Source organism: Myiozetetes cayanensis, unplaced genomic scaffold (assembly GCF_022539395.1).
Source record: "Myiozetetes cayanensis isolate MyiCay16 unplaced genomic scaffold, myiCay2020 scf10, whole genome shotgun sequence".
In the NCBI taxonomy this organism is placed as follows: domain Eukaryota; kingdom Metazoa; phylum Chordata; class Aves; order Passeriformes; family Tyrannidae; genus Myiozetetes; species Myiozetetes cayanensis.
The window spans coordinates 918560-934957 of NW_026086605.1; the positions used below are offsets into that span (position 1 = coordinate 918560).

General features: G+C 38.5%; 1 long non-coding RNA gene across 1 annotated transcript in view; it reads left to right on the top strand.

Annotated features, from left to right (window-relative positions):
- The first annotated feature begins 245 nt into the window (after positions 1-245).
- The window catches only part of LOC126634823 (uncharacterized), a 78396-nt gene continuing 62243 nt past the window's right edge, over positions 246-16398 (top strand). Inside the window, exons 1-2 of the long non-coding RNA XR_007627459.1 lie at positions 246-342; positions 9961-10042. This is a non-coding gene — a long non-coding RNA (uncharacterized LOC126634823). The remainder of the gene's footprint in view (positions 343-9960; positions 10043-16398) is intronic.

Below are 16398 nucleotides of genomic sequence, written 5' to 3' on the forward strand. Positions count from 1 at the left end.
AAATCTTACGAGGTTGTTCCTTGTGGATTCTCCTTCAGCATCAGAGCTCATGTTTTCCTTAAGCTGCTCCAGGAATGTGGAAAAGCTCTTAGAACCTCGTTGGGAATTTTGAGTCTCGCAGCAGTGTGCTGGGTGCTTCAAAGGGAACTGTCAGTCCATGCAGAGCATTCGGCAAAGGACGTGTGGAGGATTCTGTTAACTCCTTGTCCTTTCTGCTTTCACAGGTGAGACACACAGCACGGAATATTTAGGAGCAGCCTGAGTATGATTCAGCAAAAGCACCTTGCACAGAAGGAGCAACAGGAAGGGAGGCACAGAGAACTGCAAGGAAATGCTGAAGGGGTAAGGCTGACGTCACTAGCGCTGAAATGTGTCTGAAAGAGGGGAGGTTTCCCTTTCTTCAGATAGTTGGTGAGAAGATGCATTTTTGAGTGACAATTTGACAGATTAAAACTATATCTCAGTATGATACTGAGACTTCTGGGGAAAGAACTGCTGATCCCACATCAGGACACAACCCAGTTGTGGACATACATGAGGGGAATGGGAAGAGGGCAAGTGCTATGGAGATGGATAATAGGGAATATGGCTTTGAGTAGAGATTTCTTGGTGGATCACAGCTTCTGGGATTGGCTGTGCATGGAAGGGAAAACTAAGTGCCTCTCTCATGGACATAAAGCAGATCTTCAGATTGTTTTCAGTTTTATGCCATAATTTTACATCCTTAGATTCATTTCTAAAATCAATTAATTCCGTAAGTAATCACTTTTTCATGAACTACATGTAAATTTCACACTCAGCTTGCTAACTAGATTTTCCTCTCATCTGGGAAATCAATTTTTAAGAGAGTTATTTTATTTACATTTAATAACTGGTTATATTTGGTATACAGATAACTGGTAATTAATAACTGTATTGATACTGGATATTCACTGCCTTTTGTCCTCGGAGGTTGTTAGACCATTGGGCTGCCTGATGTCTTCTTAATTTCAACACACTCAAAAAACTGAAAAATGTGTGACACCTCTATGACCTGTAGATTTATGTGTTTGATAGGGATACATTTTCAAAAGGCAAATTTAATTTCATGTGACACAATTTGTATCCAAACATTGTGTTCCTTATTTAGTATCCATAAGCCAATGGCACTGGCAGTGCACACAAATGAAGTACTCAAATATTCACATTAATTTCATTTTGTAATTGCTACAGTAGTTGTGTTTGTAATTTTAAAGGCCAAATTTTCAGGATAATCTCCAGTCCTCCCACAATAAATTCTGAGTTCTCACAGGTTGTTCCATGAAAGAAAAATGGTGGCAAGAGCTGCTGCCTGACTTTCATCAATCCAGAAGCATTTGTGCTCACAAAGTCAGTGCTTGATGAAAGCACAAAAGGGATTGTTGGCTACTTAGCAGAATTTATTATTTACTGTGGTTTGTGTTTTGTTTGGGGTTTTTTGTTTGTTTATTTGTGAGAGAGTTTGTTGTTGAAACAATGTGTAGAGGTTTTTTTATTTCAAGAAGAAAATAAAAGGCAGCACAACCTTGTGACCAACACTCACGTTCCTACATCAAAATCATGAGAGCTGCTATTGTGTCCAGCACTTGGTTCAGTGTCAAATTCTTCTCATGGCAATTTTCTGTTCCCCATTGAGCAAATATTCAAATAACCTGATTTATTTCCTTTTGGTCAACTGATCTAACTTCCTTTCTCACTTGAATTCCTGTCCTGGAGACCTGCCAAACAGTGACTCTTATGAATGAAACGAGTCATGCCTCTGAGATTCCTGTGGAACATCAAACTAGCACAACACAGTAATTACAGCTTGGATATTTTGGACACTATTATTAAAAGCCACTTGAACTTCAGAAGGAAGGACCATTGCAATTAGATGTAACACAAAGTTGAATTTGAATCTTCCATGATCTCTCTGATTTTTCAGGTTCTAGGCAACCTTCTCTGTATCTGTGTTACCTTCCTTTGCCTGCAGTTGGATGTTTACAGATACTACTGTGAGTCCCAGTTGTTATAGCGTACTTTGTCAGGTATATTTTCTTGTGGCAACAGGAATATGAGGTTCCTGCTACAGGAATCTCTGCAGAGCAAAGCAGATGGTGTGCTCAGGAACTGGAAACAGCAGCTTTTGGTGCTGGTCTGTCAATTGTCACTGTACGGTAGCCAAGTATTAGTGTGTAAGTGCTAACCTTGTACATCTTATTTCTGCAAAATATACAATTTCCTGGAGCAGAAATGAAATCTCCTACAGCATACATTTTGCATTATTACTTGTTTCTTTTTAGCAGTAAATGAGGACGTAGGAAACTTTTTCTTAAGCACAGAGAAATGCTCCATTTTATCCTTTTGAGGCAGTGTTTTCAAACTATGTCAAAATGATCAAGAACTGGATTCTTATTTAAACGTAGTAGGAAGACCTTATTGTATTAGCAGATTACAGTCATTGTGTTGGTATACTATCTACCTTGTCTTCATTTTTGCTAACATAATGAGAAATTTTTCTAGCACGGTTATATTTTAATACACTAAAATAGTGTTGGAGAGGAAAATTAATATGATTTTAAAGAGAGATGTAAAGACAATAAAATAGCCTCTGGGTTTTCCTTCCTAAACTTTTAATTTGTTGCAAACTTAAAATATACTTTTTATCAATCCTTTAAAATAATTATAGTCAAATGAACATTTAAACTCAATTAAAAGGTTTACAGAGGGCATTTTTTTCCACATACTCTGCCATATAAGATCTAAGCAGGTCTGCTCAGATGTTCCTAAATTTTCTTGTTTGAGAGAAGTACATAACTGAATAAATCAGTATCAAGCCCTGACTCTTTAGAAAAGGGCATCTCTAAAGCACTAGGACACAGTATTCAGGGAGGAAGTAGAACCTTTTGTCCAAAAATCCAGAGTGAAACTTGGAAGTCTTGTGCTCAGTTATTGTTCTTGCCACAGGCTTCCTGTGAGGAATGAAGAAGATATTTTCAATTTTAGTGACTCACAGGTAGAAAAGAGTTTTCATCACCTATATCCATTCCAAGTGTAAACTCTGTAGGTTCTCTGGGTTCTTGGAAGAAGTTTTTTGCAGAAGACAAAGGGCTAACTGAGCTGTTGCAGATGTACCCAGGCACCCTTACCCTATTTCAACAGGATCCCAGCAATGGCAGGCCAATGAGGGGATGAATTCACTTCTTGTTATTCCATAGCATTCATTCACCCTCTTGGGACTGGGGACTGTTGTGTTTTCTGACCTGACTCCTGTGTTGCTACAACTACATTTGTTACTTTGAGTACAGGATCTGTTTCATGGGACCTGCAGCCGTGATTCCCCACAATGCACACATCAGCCCAGTGTCAGGTCTTCTCCTGGAACGGGACAGATTTCAGGGATCCAAACACATCAGGTCCCTGTTTTGTGGTTAAGGACACTAGGTTCATATGCTGGATTGGGATCTTGGATACATTCCTCTGGCAATAGAAGAGAAACACCCTTCTGCATATCAGTAAATGGAATATCATCAGACTGTTTTTCACAAAAAGGGTTAGGAAGCAGTTTTCTTAACATCTCAGAGAGTTTTTCTTCGTGTATCAATTGGTGTTATTTAGAAGCACAACAGTGACTCTTAAGCTAGGAGTCCCATCACGTGGCACTCAGATCTGGAGCTAGGGCAAGGCACTTAACCTCTCCTTGCTTTAGTTAGTGAAACAAACAAACTATTTTAACTACTTTTCAAGGATATTAGATAAAATTAATTAAGTATTTGTATTGCAATAAAGGTCTGTAAAATTGGAAAGTCTTATAAGAATCTCAATGATTTTAGTCATATTTTGTGTTGATTAACTTTGAAGGGTTAGTTTTGATACTTTGTACTGTATTTGAAGTGTGCTATTGTTTGATCTCTGTAAATAACAGCTGACTTTCAAGCTCCTGTAACGAACCTGTTTAGTCTCTGTGTCTGCCAATGCCCTCTACTGGTTTGAAACACAATCGCTCAGCAGAGGGTATTGCCGTTCTCCCTTGCTGAGGACACCGTAATATTTAGATGATTTTCCTTGGGGAGCAGTAGAATTTTGGTTGTGCAGCCGGGCTCTCTGTGAAGTGCAAGGAGCTGCACCACGGGCAAGCCGACACCCGGGTGACTCTTGCCATGCCACACACACAGCACTGTGCCAGGTGTTCTGTGTCACCTTCTGTGTGTGTGTTCCACTGGCGTTGCTGTCCTTGCCATGGATGACGGGCTCACAGGTAGCACTCCTGCGAGGGAGGAAGGCATTACCTGAGATCTCTCAGCACAAAGCTGCTGTGCAGATGTTCCACCAACACAGCGGCCACCTCTCCACGCAGCCTCTCTGCTCCTCTGCCTGGCCAGGGCCTCCCAAAAGCCAGGGGTGCTTGTGTTGACAGGCTGGGGTACAAATAACCCTGGAGGCACAGGAGCTGCAGAGGTAATGAAGTGCCTTGAGGAAAAAGTCTTAACTATCAAGGGGTAGATCCACTCCCCCCTGCCACAAACCAGAGGTCACGTGGCTGAGGAATGTGTATCCAAAGATAGTGCTACCTTCAGAGAACTCTACTTACAGGTAAGTAACTCTTCTTTAAAGGAGGTATCTTTGTGTGGCAGACTGTTTATGGGAGCAATTTGAATTGAACTTTAAATGAAAAAGGCATATCTCTGTAAGTGGTAATAATTTTAGTCATCTCGCTGTGGCTAGGGGTTGTGGAATTCATTAGCACAGATTAACATATAAAGTGGGTGAGATATCTAATAGCAAACGTAGAGGTTTAGGGACCTTAATTCATCACTGAATGAACAGCGTGTACAGTATTAGGGACTATGAAATTTTTAATTTACACAAAGTGTCCAAGAATATAGGGAATAAATTTAAACCCAAAACAGATAATGGAGCTGTGCCCTGCCTAGCTGGCAAGTTGAATTGTTTTTACACTGAGTGAAGAAAGCTAATTATCCCAAGCACAAGGAGACTGCTAAAAATAATAAGATTATAAAGAATAATTTGCTGATATAATTACAACAAAATTGGGTACACACAATCGTCAGATACATGTATTGCTTGACCTGGGCGAGAAAGTGAAATAAATCCTTCCTCTATAGCCTTCGTAAATTTGTTTTTATCATCTCCAAGTGGTGTTTGCACAGGCAGCACAATTTGCATGTGTAATGTGGCTGTACAAATTGACAACAAGTAAATTATTCAAGGAAATAGGCTGGTCGTGGGTCTGAACTATCTCGCAAAGCCTATTCATTTTGAAGAATCACTGAGACGTGAAGCTCATACATCAACCATTTTCTGACAATCCTCAGACTTATTGTCTCCTAAAATGTCATTATGGCTATTATTTATGAAGCTAATTCATTTATTAATATATATTTAACTCTGACTTGTCATGCACCTTAGCAGGCATTCTGTGCACTGCATATTTTTGAATAGATGAAAGAGTTTTGCATGCTTTAATGATTACTGTAAGCTGCTATAGATTTATAGAATGCAGCTTTATTATCTACTTGCATTAATACCTTTTTGTAACTTTTTTTTTCCTTAAGGCCATCAAATATAAATGGCAAATGACACATCCAAAAGATTGTATAAAAAAAGAGATTTTCGCAGAGTTTGTTGAATTTTAGAACAAAATGAGGTAGCTAACTGTCAAGGCCTAATTCATTTTTAAGAGTCTGTAATAATTATTTTGATTTTTTGTGTATTTTGCTAAAAAATACAGGATGAAATATACGAATTTAAATGTTTACTATACTCTTCTCTTTAAGGACAAATGACCATCTTTTGATTATGCCAACAGAGGGAGTACAGTTTGGAGAGGGGAAAATGTAGCAGCTGGAAAATAGATGTATCCTGCTATAGTATACACAGAACAGGGATAATTTCCCCCATATAGAATACTCCTTAGGAAATGAACAGCACAAAGGGTATGGATTATGAGGTTGCCTATGGTTCTTGGATGTTTTCATCTCAGTTCACTTGTCTTTAGGGCATATTAAAAGACATAGGGATCACAGTAACCCTTCCCTGACATCTGCAGAGCATCAGGAAACTAAACATTGCAGTCTACCATGAGACACATATTTTGGGTTGGTCTAAATTTTACTGTGCACACAGAATACAAATTAAACCTGTAATTGTAATCACAAATTGACTAATTTAGATGCATAGTTATTATGACTGTATGGTCAATTTGGCTAGTTTGCATGATCACAATTTGGGGCCACTGGCCAGTAGTCTAAGAACTGATTTGGAAGTTACGAGCTCCTGCTTGTGATGTTGACATCACCCATAGATTTGATGGGTCACTAGCTCTTGCTCCCTCAGTGTTCGTTCCCATCTGTAGGATGGGGATAATGGATGGGGATGTTTCCTGATGGCATAAAGGAATAACCCACTGGGGTAAAAGAATATCTGGTTAGAGTAGTTTAGTATTAAAATCTGGCATTGTCTTATTTTTCACGTGCTCCTGGGATGTGCTAGGCAGTAAAAGCCATGGGATATGTTATGCCATGGAATGGACAGTCCATGAACAGGGAGGTGTTTGTATCATCACCTCAGATCTTGCAGAGCTGTGTTCGTTGTGCTCAGAGCTGTTTCACCTTAAGCAGGAGAATGCAAGAAAGTTTTCAATGTCAGGACAAGGAGTCTTTGCAAAACAAAGAATTCTCAGTTCTTTAGGTAGCATGGAGGTCTTTTGAAGCTAATGTTATAATGGTAAATACTATAGATATTTATATTGGAAAAGTTACTTATTACTTTAAATTCCTCAGCTTCTTTAGAATGTTAATAAGAACACGAAATATACATAGGAGGAAACTCAAGTGACCAAAATAAAGACACTGTCAAAACCCAGCTCAATCCAGACAAGAGCAAAGAAATTGGTCACGTGGTTCTGAGTATGTGGGGTGAATAAATAAGGCTTTTTGTGTCCAAAAGTCAACAAGAAAAATAACTTGGGCTTTGGAAATAGAAGCTTATGTTTTCAAAAGTGTGCTGTCACTTCTGGTGCTTGTAATTTCAGATGTCTGCCTTGAGACATCTAAGAAAGTAAACCCAGACTTGTAAAATATTTTTTTCAAAAAAATGAACCCAGTCAGGTGGTCTAAATTTGGCTTACAGTAACTCAGAATTTTCTAAAATTGACAAAATATACTATTGAGCTTTTGGAGCGTAAATATTTTTGCCGCTTGAAAAACTCCGAGTATAAATATTGGTTGGTCTTCTGTATTTTCAAAGAAAAATGATGCTTGCAGTCAGATTATCAGTCTATGCCTTCAGAATTTTGGAACCTGACAGCCAGTTTCAACTAAGACAAGTAGATTCCCAAGCTCCCTGAAGGTTTGTTGACTATAGGCAGGAAAAGATGGAGGCTGAAATGAATGCTACCTCTGAATCAGTGGGGAAGACTGACTTCTAGCATATTTTGTGTTAATTTATAATTAATGAGAGTATTTAAATAATCTCAAAATGACATGTGAAAGAAGAAAATTCATTGAGTTTTTCCTTGTTATATCAGAGCATGTTAGAGACTTCCCAGCTGCCATTTTTAAAAATAAAAAAGAAAAAAATTGAAGAAGAGATTGACTGAATTGTTTAAAAAGAGCTTTTATTTTCCTCATCTGACAAGAGATTACAGACTTCTGCAAAGACCCTGTATGGTACATCAAACTCTAGTTCATGCCTTTACTGTTTATGGTAGTGGAGCTATTTTTCCTCTTCTGAATATCGAAATTACACCTGCTACATAAGATATTCGTTCATCTTTATTCAGTAACCTGTAAAATTCAGAGAGTAGAGAAGGTGAAAATCTGCTTGATAGTTCTGGACAAAATTTTTCAGCTGTGATTTTCTGAGTGGCTCAGCTGTAGAGCCTCCGAATGATGTGCAAAGAAAGTGCCCCATCAGACTGCCTGTGCAGCTCTTGCTGCTGCTCCTGATGACACTAATCCATATTCCACTTCTAAGTTGGCTGCTTCTCAGAGAAACGCTGCTGCTTCAACATCTTTTACTGCTGATCCTGTTTTACATTTTTGGAACAACCTAGGAATTCTCGTATCCTCTTTTATAAGCGGGGGAAGTAAACACAATTTATTGTTTCATAACGCACAATTCCCGGACCATGAAATCGTTATGTATTCTGGCTGTAATGCCCTGTGCTGGGTTTGAATTTATCCTGGGACAGCCCTTTTTGGGCTACCAGGGTATCAGGCCGTATGGACAGCCTGAGTGACCAGCTTGACATTCTTCCAGTGTGTCAGGTCTCTCAGCTACAACAACCAACTCATCTGACTGCAGGCAGGGTGTCAGGACTATGCCAGCTGATACCCAGAGGAGTGCCTGGAGCTGGCTGCCTGCTAATCCCTTGAAAGGGGGGACATCCACAAAGGACAGAGTGTGAGCAGCTTCCAGATGCTGCAGTTGCTGCAACCAACCTACCTACCTACCTCTACCCCAAAACTGCTTTCCCTCCAGCTATACCAAATAGGTACTTCGGAAAAATATGTTTGAACTCTCTCATTAAAAAAAGCCCAACAAAACCAAACCAAAACCAGGCTTATTGCTTGTTTAGCACCCTTCCTTCTGATTATTATCCATTAGGCAACTAAAGGATGCTAACCATCAAGGTTCCATGGGAGTGCAACAACAAGAGCAGGGTTGTAAACCCCAGGGCTGAATCCCAGTCAAATTCCAAGTTCAGTGGTTATATTTGCCCCCTAGACTGATAAGCAATTCTTCACTTTTGGTTTAAACATTTACACAGTATTGCCAAGTGCTGATGGTTTCAGGCACAGCAGTTGCATATCAACAGTGGACACTGCCATGCCATATTGTTAATTATATTTGTAAAGTACATTGGGATGCTTTGGAATAGCAGAGTCAGTGCAAAAGGTAAGGTAATTGGTGTGTGTATGTTTGGGGAATGAAAGAGTCTACTGAACACACATTGTTACGTGACTGCAATCTTTTGATATCTTAAATGGCCTTTAGATTAGAAACAAACACTTCAGGATGAATTATTTGTCTTAAAAAAAGGAATTAATGAGGGTAAATCAACACTCATTTTGGAAAATATCTCTTCTTCTACATGAGAGTGTCACGCAGATCATCATAATTTAGCACATCTTCTGTAGCTATGTTTGCCAGCTGTGTAGATACCAGTGAGGTAGATTTTTCTAGTCTGTCTGTTTTGGTGTAGGAATCAAACCCAGGCTGGTTTGTATCAGACCCTTGATGGAACTCAGAAACACTAGAGCTGACCAGCCTGCCCATTTAGGTTCCCAAATTGAATCCAATGCTGTTAATCCAGAATCCCAAAGAATGGATGCCTCTTTTGAGTTGGAGGCAACACTTGGCAAATTAAACATCGTTTTCTAAGAGTGATTTGAATTTCTTCATTAACTGGCTGCTGCATTTTGCAGATGGCTGGATCAGCAGCAAGATCTCAGCTGTGTGTAGTGGGCAGACAGATGTGTAAATTTTGCATTTGTGAGTTCACCATCAGCAAGAAATAGATTTTAACACTGATGGGAAAGGGAGGACTTGAGTACAGGGTTAACATTGCTATTCACACTTCTACACATCCAGTGACAAATTCTGTTCTGTACTGGAAATCTTGATTGCCTCTCCTTTGATCCTTTCACGCCTTCAATTTGCCTACTTCATAACAGTAAAGGACTCTTAAAATATTAGTGTTTATGAGAATGTAGACAATATAGTATGTACTGGAAATAATTGAAACATGCAGTACCTGAGTCATGAAGTGAAAAGAGACAGTGAGCTCCTGTATCCCTTACCTACATTGTGTTGGGTAGTGACAGGTTTATGTATAAAGGTGAAACAATTGGACTTTCTTCAAAACACAAATGGCCTTTTACAAACAATTTTACTTACTTTTTTAAAACTGACTTTACATTCTTTATGTTTTTGCAGTTTGACAACGTGATGAGGAAAACAAATTGAAAGCACCAATTTCTGGGGTCTGAAACTTTCCACTTTCCTGTACAGCAACATGGTGAGTGACAAAGTAAGATCTAGTTATACAACAGTCCTCTCAGTATATGCACTTAAAACTATTTGTGTCTCTGCTTGCTCTGCGAGACAGAAATTCTTTCTTTGAGGTAGTGTCATAGTGCACTTGACTTTGTGTTTTAAAAGACAAAATTCAAAAGCAAAATTAATTTTGGAAAAGGATTTGAGTGCCTGAGGATTAATTACAACATTTTCCTACAGTGTTCAGTTCCCAAGAATGGCATTCCTAATAAATATCATACTTGGTAGGACTGGCAGACAATTAACAGATACTTAGCCTGTGACTGACCAAAAACTTGATCAGTTGTAGAAACTCCTCTTGCAGTAGACAAATGTTTTGACTTTACAGCTTTGGTGTTTGTAATGATGTTTATTTGTTTGAGCACTCTATAGATATTTGGTATTTCAAATGGAAAAAATATAAACACAAAGGAACGGTAGAGGAAAAAACAATTACCTGTGCAAAAGCCCAAGAATTGGTATAAGAAGAATTATCCACAGCAGCCACTTTTGGAAGCCACATATACTGTATTTTATCTTCTGAAAGTTACAAATGTACTTGAGATTGAAATTTTAAAAAACATGCCAGGACAGAGATGGATTAGGGAGAAATGATACATTTATTAGTCATCTTTACTGAATAATCCACTCCCCTTTCCCATATGCTTGGTTTCCACTAATTCACATAGGAAATGTTTGGAGATGGTTGATAAACTCAATCTGCCCCACACATTATTATTGCAGGACTGTGCTGCTTGGTGTACTAATCTCAATAATATGTATGTATGTATTTTCTTAAACTTCCAGAGTCATGTTTCTAAGCGTTTGAGGCAGAGATCCTATAGGATTATCTAAATCTGACATTTATCTGGGTAAAAGCTAACACATAAAGCGTCACAGCTAATCACATGTTTTTTATACTTCCACTTGGAAAAGAAAGAGTACTGGAAGTGACACACTAACAAATAATACATAATCTGTGCACGTGAAGTAATCTTTACTGCTTTGTTGCCTCTTAGACATCCAACATGCACCACTCACAAATACAGCTTGTGATCTATGTGGTTGAGAATCGTGATGTTTGTTGTAAGTAGCACAATAAGTAAATCATCACTGAAAATTGGGACTGGGAGAAATCACCTGTGTAAGATTCCAAGACATGCTGCTATTTTTTTCTAGTCATGTGATTTTAAAGTACAAATACGTGGCAAAACTCTTTGCTTAGTCACACACAATATGGAAAGAAAAAATGTAATAATGAGATTACATGAGCGGTCAAAACAGCAAAAGTCTTATTTTACACACTTCCATAAAATCTACGATCTGGAAGGAGCTTAAGGAGTTCATCTTGTCCATCTTCTCCAACCCAAATGAAGCTTTACTCTGTCATCTTCATCTTACTCTACCTCACTGTTCTGAATATCAAAAGCTTTCCTTAAATACTTAACTGATGTCATTTAGACTGACAATTGACCCCATTGTCCCCTCTATCCAAATTTGAGCCATAAAGCATTCTCAAACTTTCCCATTCCCAAGACAAAACTCAAACACAAGTGTGTTAGGAAATATGTTTGCTGCTTACACATACTATAAAAGTAAGTACCTTTCTGACATGAAATGTCCCATGCAAATTCTGACTGAAAAAAACCCAACCATAAACAGAGATGATAAACAGCAAGGCCTATTTCTTCCCTTATTTCTGTGCAAGATACATAAGACTATAGAATAATAAATAGAACATTGTGTCAGACACAATTCAATATGTATTCCAGTCAGATGTTCTTCAGGTGTGGCAGGACAATCTAACAGAGTGTTAAAATAACCCTTAGCCTGCTTGTGCCTAGAGAAGCCCCACTACATGTGCTATTGGTGTATAGCTATCATAAAAATAAATTAGCCAGTCTGCATTTTCAGGTTAATCTTCAATTTCATAATTGAATCAGTAATTACTATAAGTTAATATAATTAGGTGCTAACACTTAATTGAGAATTATTTATTCAGGAATCTTCACTATTGTAACATTTTTTATAGCTCCAAATCATTCTGAGTAATGTAGTGCATTAAATAAGCTTAACCAGAAATTAAATGGACATTACTTGGAATCTTGCAGTTTAGTTTTCAACTACTTTTTATCACTAAGGTTTTTACTGAAACAAGAGAAGAAAAAGATTTTTGTCAGCCTTTCCATTTCTGCCCATAGCTGAAGTGCCATCTGAGCATTTTCAAAAGATTGAGCCAAATTATACTGGAGAGACTCCTGCTGTCTCCAGTGGTTGTTGATGAAGGCCCCAAGAGAAGACTTTGCCTCTAAGTCTCTCCCAGAATAAGTGACCTGCAAACCCTGATCAGTACCTGGTGGTTGAATGTGTGCCTTTACATCCACCCTCATATCCAAACAGGAATTCATGATGTGATTGTTTCACAAAAAATGAAAATTTATATCCTAAAACACAGGTGCTGTGGCTAATAAACCTGGATACACAATGATGCAGTTTAAAAATCATCTCAAAGATCAGTGAGGGTTTTTTCTGTACCAAAGGGTTTGAACAAGTTGCATTTCTTCTATGCACTTGAATTTGCTGGAGTTTGTCTCTCCCTCCTCTGTGCCTGCTGCATCAGTTGGCTCATTCCTGTGCTGGCCAAACACAAATCCATGTGTGTCCTGTGAGGGGAGAGTGGCTTTGAGTGTGAGCACAAACCTGGAGCTGACATGGCAATGCATGGAGAGAAAATGTCCAGCTCTTTTAGACAATACACAATATGCAAAAGTAAAGGAAGCACAGAATAACCAGCTTTTGACCTCAGTCCTGCTGGAGATCAGCTCAGTTGGGTAGAAGAAAATACAAGAATTTAGAAGGCAACTTGTGTGTTACTTCCAAATTTGGCATTGCTTATTCAATGTGTTTCAGACCAGGATGTGTCTTGGTGAGCAGTTCACAGTTGTTTCACTTGCTGGTTCAGCAGAGAAAAAATGAATTTTCCAAACTGGTGTGAGGGTGTTAAGATGACTCCCAGGGAAGTCAGCATTAGTTGTGCTGTTGGATGTCTGTTTCCCACTTTATAAAGCAACAATGAAGTGCAGTAGGTTCAACAGAACTTCAGAATTACTTTGATAAATTTGTCAGAGGAAAGAAATATTAAAATCTGTGTACTGTCTGTTTGCCTTTTTTCTTGAAATATAAATTAATTATGACTATATAAAAACCTTTTACCATAGCTAATTAATCAGAATCTCCTAATAAACTATGTGTCGACAGCACTGTATGTCTAATTATCTTTTTCACTTCAGAATTGTGCGGTTGAATAATGAAGAAAACATTACCTGATGAATTCTTTTATTTTATGATGATATCTCTAGAGACAGAAAAGACAGAGCAGCTTAAATGCCATCTTAAATTACATCTTGGCCTTGGCAAGCTTTCAGCTGGTTTTGATTTGCATGGAAACCATTTTTGTAAGACTCATATTCTCTGGAAAACAGAACTTAGAGCTATAACTAGAATAAATTATCTACAGCTATTTAGGGCTCTATTAAATCTAGATGCTAGGCACCCTTTTCACATGCAGAATGCAATGGAACAGCTTTTAATACCCTGTCAACCTGTTCTGTGAAAAGTCGATTGGGCAGGGAAGGTTTGATTCAGCTGGTTTTATTAAAATATCTTTCCTCTCCTTACACCATCATGAACCACTCAGCCTAATTTAAACCAGGCAAATTCACCGATCTGTCTTGCATGTCCATAGAAACAGCTTTTAATTTTTTAAAGTGATGACATCTCCCCGTAACTGTTGGCATGCAAGCTCAAGACACAGTTATTCATACACTGCTGATAGGGAATTGTTCTTTATATGTGCTATACCAACATAGGGAGCACGTTCATGGATTAACTGCAGCCATGCCTCCCTCTTTTGATTGCATCATCCTCTCTATAGTAGCTGACTTATCCCTAGGACACAGGGGAAGGGTCAAACCAAATCCCGTTAGACTCTTGTTAGTCAACCTTTTAAGTTTGTTATGCTTTTATAATTCAGAATGTGTCCACGTGTAGTACCACTGTGGAATGAAAGTATCATCACACCACACAGGCATTCATAACAATGCCTGTTATTACAGTAAAAATATTATCTGATCTGGTCTTATTAATTATTTAGATCAGAGCTTAATTTGATCTAAAGGCTGAGTTCAGTGCTCATTTACTGTGGTGCAGACCAGCTAAAACCAAGGAAGCTTCTCTGGGTGTGTGCTGATGAGAAAAAGAACAAGGAAAAGTTATAAATATCTTAAAAGCAAATGCTCATAATATTTGAACGAGATACTTTGAAAAAAAAAAAAAACCAACCAAAACTTAAAAAGACAGTTGCTCTCTATTTTGTCTGCTGTGCTTCCTGGAAATATTGATCTAGATCATATTGTCAGCTGTGCTGTAACAGTAGGAATGTCTAAGCATTGGATTTCCATCTGCCAAGTCTCTTTTCTGCAGATCCTTACAAAGCTATTGGGAAGAGTTGCAATACTACAAATTGATTTTTTCTTGCAGTGCTTAGAGCAAAAATAACCCTGAGACAAGACTAATTCTGGCTCTGAAATACTGACATGCAAGCTTGTGTTCATACATGAAAAGACTACAGCAACCTAATAGAGAGAATCATATAACTTTTACACATCCTAATAAGCAATCTGAAAATGTGTACCTTAAGTTCAGATTTAGAGCATGTTAAAGAGTCAGCCAGTCTGACCTCCATGGTTAATGAATTCCATGAGGAGCGAGCAAACACTAAAAATGCCCTGTAGCTCAATGTCTTCAGCCAAAAAGAACTAATCCAATTGACTGAGACCAAAGAAAACGACTGGGGATGTATGGTTCCAGAATGTCTCTGAGGTATTCAAACCCAAGTCAATTTAAGGACTTGTAAGTTAATAACTAGGACTTTACACATAATCCTGTACTTTACAGGTAGCCAGAGAAGGTTTTTCACAACCAGGGTAATGTGATTTTCATGCATGGTGTCAGTCAAAATTTCAGCAGCCGAGTTCCAGAGTAACTGAAGTTTCCTCATCAGAGCAATAGAGAGAGCCACAAAACGCCGGCACAGAACTGCATCAGCCAGTTCTAGAGCGGGCACGGCATGCACAGTGGCACAAGCAAGGGCACTCACCAGGGATTGTCTCTCTGTGTTTTAAAACAGGAGGAGATAAACCTGTCAGTAACTAACGGCATATGAATACTAGAATATAAGGCACCCTCAATTATTGCCTGCTGTTTTATCATAAAATCTCACCAGTCAAATAAGTTAAACCAGTGTCTTCTGGACCTTCAACCTATAAAAGTTGGGATTCTGTATAAGAACAAACCAGTCCCTTTTTTCAGTATGTGTGTGTTAGCTGCAGTAGAGATGTCTTGAGGGACAGGGTGGGAAATGGTTTTCTGACAGAAAAAATGTCTGTGAAAAAGGGTTGCTTTTTCCTTTTCATGTTCAAAAAAAGTTAAACTGTTATTTCCAGACACTTGACTCCTGCTTTAGAGCTGACTGAGTGAAGGATCCCGTTTTCATCTTCAGTGGTTGTTGTTGTAATGATGAGCTGTTTGTACCTTAACAGATGATAAATAGATACACAGACATTTAAGCATAGAGCCACCTGAGTTCATCTTTATACTTGCCTTGGCAGATGAAACTTGCTTTTCAATAGCTATGCTCAGATATATTGCTGAAAGTTAAGATACGAGAATCAATCATTAGGGATGAAAGCACAGGGTATTTATCGGAGAAAGGGTTATTAAGAGAAGATCAGCAATGGTTTTACCAAGAATAAATCCTGTCAGACAGAATATGACCGAGTTCTTTGAAGGAATGACAAAAGAGATAAATGATGGGAACGTGGTGGACATAATTTATGTAGACTTCAGTCAGGGGTGTGGGCAGCAATTTGAAGTTTGTACACATCCTGGCTGATCCCTTGCCCCCTGCCTGCAGTATCCCCATAATCTCGCCCAGCAGACAGGCCATTGCCTATGATCACTAATGCAGCAGGCACACAGAGATGTAGATTGGTATCAGAGCTGTGCTTTCAGAGCCCAGAAAAAAACGCTGGCCCCAGGAAAAAACAGATTGTGTTTTGCACGTGCTGCTTGAAATGACAGTTTTAGAAGACGTTTTAGGTAAGACAAAATCAGAAACACAGAGATCAGCATTATAAAGGTAGAATGGTCTCAGTCAATTAGAAATACATTTCTGGTGGACATTTAGTAGTATTTTTTTCTGACATCTTTCCTCTGTTTTTTGCAGACATCAAATATTAGTGTGGAGAATGTTTCAATTTTTTCTGAGTCTGTGAGAGT